At 39.8% G+C, this 9,007-nt stretch overlaps 1 long non-coding RNA gene across 1 annotated transcript; it reads right to left on the reverse strand.

The window, feature by feature from the left end:
* Positions 1–3,352: 3,352 nt before the first annotated feature.
* Positions 3,353–4,855, reverse strand: LOC141612255 (uncharacterized). The gene is made up of 3 exons (XR_012529059.1): positions 4,731–4,855; positions 4,330–4,490; positions 3,353–3,602 (listed from the first exon to the last, which is right to left on the reverse strand). It is a non-coding gene; the product is annotated as an uncharacterized LOC141612255 (long non-coding RNA).
* Between the last annotated feature and the right edge of the window lie 4,152 nt (positions 4,856–9,007).

Raw genomic sequence — 9,007 nt, forward strand, 5'->3', positions numbered from 1 at the left:
ATCAGAGGCGAGTGATAAACTTGGAGGACATGATGTTCGGGAGTCTCGCCGTCAAGGAAATGCACTCTATTCTTGAAGGGACGATGAATCCGATCATGGTGTGGACCGAGAAGTATCTACAAGCCGGACTCGAGAAAGCCGGATCTCAATGCGGCATGGACGGCCACAACTCACCGAGGATGTCTCACTGAAGCGCCGTTCGAGATTTTTGTGTTGCCGAGGGCGGCAACAGATTAGGTGGGGGAGAGTGTGACGATCCGCACACTTCGAACCCTTAGATTTATTTATGCTTATGTAATTTCATTTCCCTTGTACATTTGTAGTAAGTATTTTCTTAGTAGTTTTAGAATAGGTTTCCATAAATAGGTATATCGCTATTCTACACTAAACTTATAAATTCAATGTCTCCTACTACCAGGATGTAATAATCAAATTTCCCTCTTTAGGGAGTACTAGTGAATGAAAATCTACTTCCTACCTTGTGCCTTCGTATTGCTTGTTGTTGCTTTGTTGTGAACGACTTTTAGCCTTCGCTTTTCTAACAAGCCGTGTTTGTGGGATCGACACTAGGATCCCGACTCACACACCCGAGACCGATTACGAACGCCTAGTGCTTGACAAACACTAATGCTTGACGCTCTCGTTGCAATCCTGTCGAGTGTTGCCGAGACCCGAGTATCGTGCTAGTGAGCGATCCTTCAGTAGTACGAAGAGCCTTGTCGCTTGCATCTTGCCTTGATTCGGGCAAGGGTGCGCGCCACGGTTCGGCTAAAGTATCGGACCGTGACACCTTGTCACATCGAAAGAAAGTGGTATAGGGGTTAGCCCTTGTCCTTCGGTATTAAATTTGGGACATGATGATATATTTGGCCGTGCAACTTGAAGACATAAATCCCCTTTTGTGTTTTGGATTCGAAGTCCCTTCAAGTGAGCTGAAGGCAAATAAGTTACTGTACAGTCGGGCATATTTCTGGAAATGAATGGCATCCTCGTCCTAAGAAGTAAATAGCCTCACAAATTCTCTTGGATAACCGTTTTGGGGTAACATGATAGCCCCATCCCCTAAACAATTTTTTTTGGATTCGTACGCGAACTTAAATGCAAAACATTTGTCACTGTTCTATCATTGTGGATGCTGGTGGGACTATCACAGCATTTATACAAACAACCAATTCTGTCAGTATGTTGTTTCGTCTTTAATATAACAGAAATATTAACAATCTAGTAAGGGACACACGACACACACCCTCTAGGCCGTCGAAGCTGAAAGGTTGCCCTTTTGGGGGTTGGGTTCCTCTTGCTTGGGCCCCCGGCTACAGTGCTTTTTTCACAAATGGATGGCAACAGTGCAGTCTAAAGATAACGTTTCAATCTATCGTTTTGGCATTTCAGTATAGCGGTAAAGGGTACCTGGCCATGGCAGCGTTGATCTGGCTTCGCGTTCAACGCTTGCGTTTTCCAAGGCCAGGCGTAGCTGTCGGCGGATAGATAGGGAAGTTCTCTATGTGTTTGATTTGGGCGGCGACAGTTTTGTGTACATATAATATGGTTACCAAGCAATATGCTTAAATTGTAGTAAGAACTAAGAAAAAGACTGGGCAACACATTTCCAAAGTAGACTAAAGGGCATGTATACGTTTTTCCCTTCATGTGTGACGACCCAGCCTATCTCAAGAAGCCTAAACAGCAGCAGTTCCAACCGACAACATTTATCGAGCCTGATTTGTGCTGTCAGGATAGTGGTCGTATGAGGCATCGTGACCCCTTAAGGAGAGTGTTGGAGAGCGGTACACAAACTAACAAGGTAAGAACTCTGCTATAATCAGCTCACTATGGTGGCAGAACGCGGTAAAACTATATGCTCAGTTACGATGGGGTATCTGACCTGTAGCATGTAGCGTGAACTCAATTCAGGCTGTAATAGTCGCAGTGGTGACTGGTGAGCCATTACAATATACTATTTTGTGTTCGCCTTGACAATGGCACTGCATCTTTCATGGTAATTAGCACTGCGGGTGGACATACATGTGTAGCTTTTTTGATTTTTTTTTTACTATCACAGGCAATGGTATGGGTAGATTTGCTATGTTACTCCGACACTTCACTTAACTGTTGTGTCGCGTCTCGGTGTCCGACACGACACGACACTTCGACACTTCAATTTAGACCACAAAACAGGAAAATTCACCCTAAATACCCGTGTCCGACACGCCAACACTTGCACTTAGCACCAATGCTACTAATATAAACCGTTCAATACAAACAATTTAAAAGACAAACACCAATTACATTTGAATTGACACGCAAAAGTAAGCCATAACGAGCACTAAATATTACACATGAACCATAAAGTACAAAGGTGTATAATTACTTCACTCAAGGGTGAGCCCTGAACAAAGTCGTGCACATCAAGCTTCCTGTGCGCAATACAGTGGATAAGTGGTACCTGCAAGATGAACAAGTTAAATTGACTTGGCTACCAACGAAGCATTTAGAAACATCCTTTGTGCAAATACTGGAGGTTTTCAAACTCAAAGTCATCAAAGCATGAAGCAAAGGTTGAGTAATAAGTTGACATCTTTGGAAAAAAAAATATTTTCCGGGTATTAGATCCTTGTAGGGTTACCACTGAACCCACGGGTTCTACGACTCAAACAGATGTCATGGAACGTAGCTATATGAGACATAAGAACTTTCAAATCAGAATCCAAGATGTAGCTTGCAAACCTTCACTGGGGGTTATTGTGCCAATTCATCTTCATAAAGGCTGCTGGACAGCTGATCAGCCTCTTCCTGGTTTACACTTAGCTCTGAATCAAAACTGAGGACTCCAATAAACTCAAAGATTTCATTCAGTTTTATATCAGACTTAGGTGAGTTTTACACCTGCACAGAGAAAGGTGCAAATACGTGTTCAATATTAAGCTATAGTAATATACAAGAACATTTTCAAGTGAAATTTTTCTACATCGACCACAGACTGTAAACTGCTTAGTGATTGTGAAGCCTACCTTAACCAGACAAGGAAAACATGATGCGTCAAGATCAAATCGCGGAGAAAAGGCAATAGAGGTTATCTCCATTTACCAAGTTTAGCTGCACTTCAGATGAGGAAGGACACCCCTCTTCTCTCTGTGGATAATAAGAAATACTTAAAGAGGCGAGAAATATTCACACACTATTTACTTGGAAACACAGGGAGGGAAAGTACCTAAGTTCTTCGACCAAGCGGTCCCTAGGTTGCAATACTGTAAAAATCAGGGTTGCATAAGGAGTTGAAAACTAAAGAGATGTCCATTTTAAGAAATCAAAGCTAAGATCGCAATTGAAAATATAGAAATCAGGGTTGTTGAGCGTTGAAACAAAATTCATAGAAACCAATATGCTTCTACGCCATTTGCACGTTCAACCACTAGTGGCGTAAGATCTGCCAGCCATTCTTTCTACAACATATGCATCTTTGATGATTTCTAACATCAGAAACCAGAATTTAAAACTGGTGTCTAACAGGAAATCAGCCTCGAGTTTAGTATCTGTATGTGGTGAAAGAAAGCTCCGAACACGGCTAAGAATATGAGGTATGAATTCGCTTAGTAACAAATCTGCAGTAAAGATGCAAATCAGCATAAGCAACCGGCTTTCTTGATTGGAAGAAACTCAGCAGAGACAGCACCCAGCCACCCACACCACTGTATCATGCATAGGGATTTACATTGACGTAGCCACATTTAAGACAGTAGAAGCAATGAGATATAGGCTGAAGAAAATAGATCATATTGCATTTATGTTTCTCATACCTTCAGTTATTTCACCCAATCTAAAAGTAACATTACCCATTTACCCATGATGAAAATTACGTCGAAAATGGCACCAAATGACCTTATTTCATAGCAAAAATAAGCAAAGCTAACTACCCAAGCTTAGGGAAATATTTAGCTTTATTCTATCATAACATAGAACCAACGACTAGAACCAAATAAAAGGGAGTATTTGGCTCCATTGAATATGGAAACATCATTCAAGCTCACGCCCATAAGAGAGGGGAACAAAAGGCGAAGCAGGACATTAGAAAATATATAAGAATAGGAGAGCAGAACAGGAAAAACATGACACATTAAAAATCAAAGTATCAAACTGAACGGACTGGAACTAATTCGAGAGATTGGGTGAAGTACAAGTTTGAAAACAGTTTTCAAGTAGCACAGCCAGATCCCAGATGTTATGATTGTTAACATTATTTCTCGACAAAGTCTAAGAGTTTCAACCAACAATACACCAATATGTGGGCACAAGCTAACAAAGATACCCTATCATGGATATTTTCCTTACCAGTTGACCCACGTCCACAAATGCAAGTAAACATTTCTCCAACAAACTGAAAGGTGGCATCCAGAACAGTGCTAGTAGATTTGGAGTATCCACCAGATGCCTTCAAGCTGTTCTCTTCGGCTCCAGCCAGAAGCTGAGTTGTGATATTCTTGAAAAAATAACTGCTGATCTTTGTAAAGGATAAATATACATCAACAATGTAGGAACACTGGACTTGTTGGCTTGTTGCTAGTTTGCTACTGGAAAATATACTCAATTAGATAAGAATAGACCAATCTATTACGTTAAGCTGTCAATCACCATTTGGGGGTATTTGAAAACACTCAAACCAGCGATTTTAAGCTTCAACATTTATGAGCAGAAAGAAGGTGAATTGGTTAATTGGAGATCAGAAAGGATACTGAGGTGAAAGAGATTTTGCTGCTCCACGGCAGGCTTTGTCAGAGACAGATATAACAAACTGAGCCACTCTAGACACTGTCAGCTTAACTACAGTCTACAGATTGTGTTTTCTACAGATTTGCTGTTAAACTAAGATCTCTGGCAATCTGAATAACACCTTCGTTTTCTAACAAGCAGATTACCATTAATTAATCTGCATTTATCAGAAACAAGGTTGTAAACACAGAACAGAAATTACCTTCTGCGAACATAATTAGAAATCAAACCAAGTGGAAATAAGACTAAAAATCACCTTTCAGCATATGATCTAACTATTTTAGATTGTGATCTAGACAGGGGATCACAGCCTGAACAACCTCAGTAGAAAGACCCTTCACGAAAAATACATTATAAACAAGATTCTGTGCTGTAATTGGTAAGCGAGGCAGCCAATTGGAAGCAACATCTGCAGGAAAGGAAAAACAGATGATAATTCTATCATTGATATAGGTTAACTGTGTTGGCAGCTAATAATATAAATGAACTCAACCATGCTTTAAACATTATACCATAACTACAGTTAACGCAAGAAATCAAAGCAACAGAAGACTCGCCACCCAAAAGAGATACTACAAATGCTATATTAGCATATTGCACACACACACACAACATTCCACGCCCTTCCCAAAAAACAAAAGAGAAAATTGGGACGGAACAAAGCTAGCTTATATTCAGTTTCAGATGCAATATTCTATAGTCCGACTTGGTGTTAGTATCGTTTAGTGCCTGTCCCAAAATAGGTCATCACAAATCGATCCTCGTCGCTGCACCATAAATACAACCAACGCTATGTGAAAAACGGTCGCAATAACCATCTAACATTTAGAGGGCGTTTGGTTGAGGGGTTACAGGAAAGGGAATCAAATAATCTCATTCCCTAATACAGTGTTTATTCACCCCATTTTCCCTTACCCTTCTTTAGATTGATATTACCCCTCATTCCCTGCCCCCCTCCCCCTCCCCAAGATATCCCGTACCCTTACCCTATCCTCTACATTACCACCAACATCCTCCACTTCAACCATCAACACTCGTAATCAACACACACCAACCCATAGGGGAATCAAGGGGTATTCATTTTCTTTCCCCTTGTGTCCCTTACCCCTTCATTTTCTTCACTTCATTCCCTTACCCCTTCGTGAGCCAAACACCCCCTTAGAAATTACTCTGTAGTTGAAATGTGGTGTTAGGTTCATGGTTTAATACCATGAACCCGAACCTTCTATGGTTTTCTCCAACCCTCCCTAGGGAGCAATCCATTAATGACAACCCAAATGTAAAGCTTATGCATATAATTTCCTGCATGAACGATGTTCACTTATTGCATCCATTCCCAATAGCACATTTATTAGCTACATTACCTTTCTTACTTTCTATTATATAAATTTATCTTGTCATTAGAAACTCTATCATCAACTCATACAATCAAACCAAAAACATTAAGTCAGATGTGTAAGGAATTTTTATTCACGACTGATGAGTTAAAAAAAATACCGTAAATCAAAACCGAGCTAACGTAGGAAATGCAACCCCTCGATAGAATACTTCCCAAAGCTGACTCCTCTCACTCTCAGAGGGAACTTCTTTCTTGAGCTGAAAACACCAATTCAAAACGCTAAACAAGTCAAACAAGACATTGAAAATCAACAAAAAAACCTTATATATACTCTACTCCTTTCAACCTACAATAATCATTGGAGCTTCCAACATACTTATATATTCCCTCAATTTAGCCAGCTGCATTTCTGGGCTAATTGTATGATCCAGCGATCTAAGATTGTTAAGTACCATCTCCAAGCCTCCATCTCCAAGCCTGAATTACTTTTTCATCTAGAGTTTCTGAGGACATTGTTAATGAAGGCTGAAAAGGAAGAACTATATCTGCTGGCAGTAAATTGGACTTTCCCCATGATAGAATGAGCAATTGGACATCTGCTGGCATCTCTATTTTGTAATACTGAAAATCATATTAAACCTGAAAAAAACCTTGAGTTGATTAAACGATAGGTTATAAACTTCAAGATGATACCATTCAACGCATTGTGCAAATGTCAGCTAGATAAAGTCCCATCCAGCATTACGACACTGCCTAAAGGGGTCCCCCAAGTTGCAAGTATAGGAGAAAGATGTACACAGCCCTACTCCTGTGTTTTAGATGACCCAAAATAAAAATTACGTCCACAAAGCATTTCTGTACTGTAGTTTTTTGAACACTACCTTATGCAATTCCGTCGAGTTCTTCAATGATCTCGCATTTTCAACTCCTATAGTCTCGCCTATGATAACGTGAGAACCTTCAGCCAGCTGCAGAACTCCAGGAACTAATCTGTTGTCCAACAATAGAAGTGTAAAGAACGGAAGATTGCTAAACGAATATAAGGATGAAAAAGTATTAAACTACATACCTGTTTGCCTGATAATCCTTTTTGGGGGCAAGGCAAACAGTATTAAGATACTCAATTGTGAAAGGTATGTGCTGTGTGAAAGGGAGTAGTTTCTTCATAGTAATAGTGAGAGGGCTCGCAAATATTGATGCAGTTTCCTTGCTAACGCCAGTTAGGTTAAGTGAAAGCTTTCCCACAGCTACAGCATCAACTCTATCATGAACCTGGAAATACGGACCCATGAACAAGCTTAAGCTACCATGTAGGAGCAATTTAGAATATACTCCCTCTGTCCCGACCATTTGTTGTCCTTTTCCATTTTGAGGTGTCTCAGTCAATTGTTGTCCTTTCTATTTTAAGAATGAATTTGATGAGTAATTTGATCATTCACACTCAATTCATTCCACTTGTCATTTAGTAATTGGCTCCCTCCCCTTTCCTTGGTCTTTGTGCCAAAACCAAAGGACAACAAATGACCGAGACGGAGGGAGTAAAAATTTAAAAAAAATTATATATATATATCATGAGTTCATGACATAGAGCTACAATAAATTCAAGGAGTGACCATTTACACTCCTTGGTTTAACAAGATTGCAGATCTTGTTGCAAAAGTTAAAAATGGGATTTGACAGCAATATCTTCAAGTTTCAAGTCTTACCAACACACAAGCCCTAAAACACTTGTCATAATTAGAAAGCCTTGTACAAACGATAAATACTTGTATAGTTCTCATTTAATTATACAATTCAGTGGTTCGTTTCATGTTTAAGACTGTCCCTTTTCAATGCTTGTAGATCATGCAACTCTAGAGACAATCATTATAACTATGAGCTAAAAACTAACCCGAGAAAATAAGTGCAACAACAGAAACTGAGCAGCTACTCCATCATTTCCAAGAACTGTCGTGAGGTGAGTAAGCAAGCTGTCCCTTGTGCTTTTGATCAGCGAAGGATTAGCTACAAGTAACCACATCGAAGTTAACATGTAATCCAATAAGAATGAGACTGCAAAAAGAAAACACAAGCCAGAATATAAAGGTGTATAATTACTTCACTCAAGGGTGAGCCCTGAACAAATTCGTGCACATCAAGCTTCCTGTGCGCAATACAGTGGATACGTGGTACCTACAAGATGAACTAGTTAAATTGACTTGGCTACCAACGAAGCATTTAGAAACATCCTTTGTGCAAATACGGGAGGTTTTCAAACTCAAAGTCATCAAAGCATGAAGCAAAGGTTGAGTAATAAGTTGACATCTGTGGAAAAAAAATTATTTTCCGGGTATTAGATCCTTGTAGGGTTACCAATGAACCCACGGGTTCTACGACTCCAACAGATGTCATGGAACGTAACTATATGAGACATAAGAACTTTCAAATCAGAATCCAAGATGCAGCTTGCAAACCTTCACTGGGGGTTATTGTGCCAATTCATCTTCATAAAGGCTGCTGGACAACTGATCAGCCTCTTCCTGGTTTACACTTAGCTCTAAATCAAAACTGAGGACTCCAATAAACTCAAAGATTTCATTCAGTTTTATATCAGACTCAGGTGAGTTTTACACCTGCATAGAGTAAGGTGCAAATACGTGTTCAATATTAAGATATAGCAATATACAAGAACATTTTAATGTGAAATTTTTCTACAGCGTCCACAAACTGTAAACTACTTAGTGATTGTGAAGCCTACCTTAACCAGACAAGGAAAACATGATGCGTCAAGATCAAATCGCGGAGAAAAGGCAGCAGAGGTTATCTCCATTTACCAAGTTTAGCTGCACTTCAGATGAGGAAGGACACCCCTCTTCTCTCTGTGGATATTAAGAAATACTTAAATATAGAAATCACAAACGA

This window comes from Silene latifolia, chromosome 11, assembly GCF_048544455.1.
Source record: "Silene latifolia isolate original U9 population chromosome 11, ASM4854445v1, whole genome shotgun sequence".
Taxonomy (NCBI): domain Eukaryota; kingdom Viridiplantae; phylum Streptophyta; class Magnoliopsida; order Caryophyllales; family Caryophyllaceae; genus Silene; species Silene latifolia.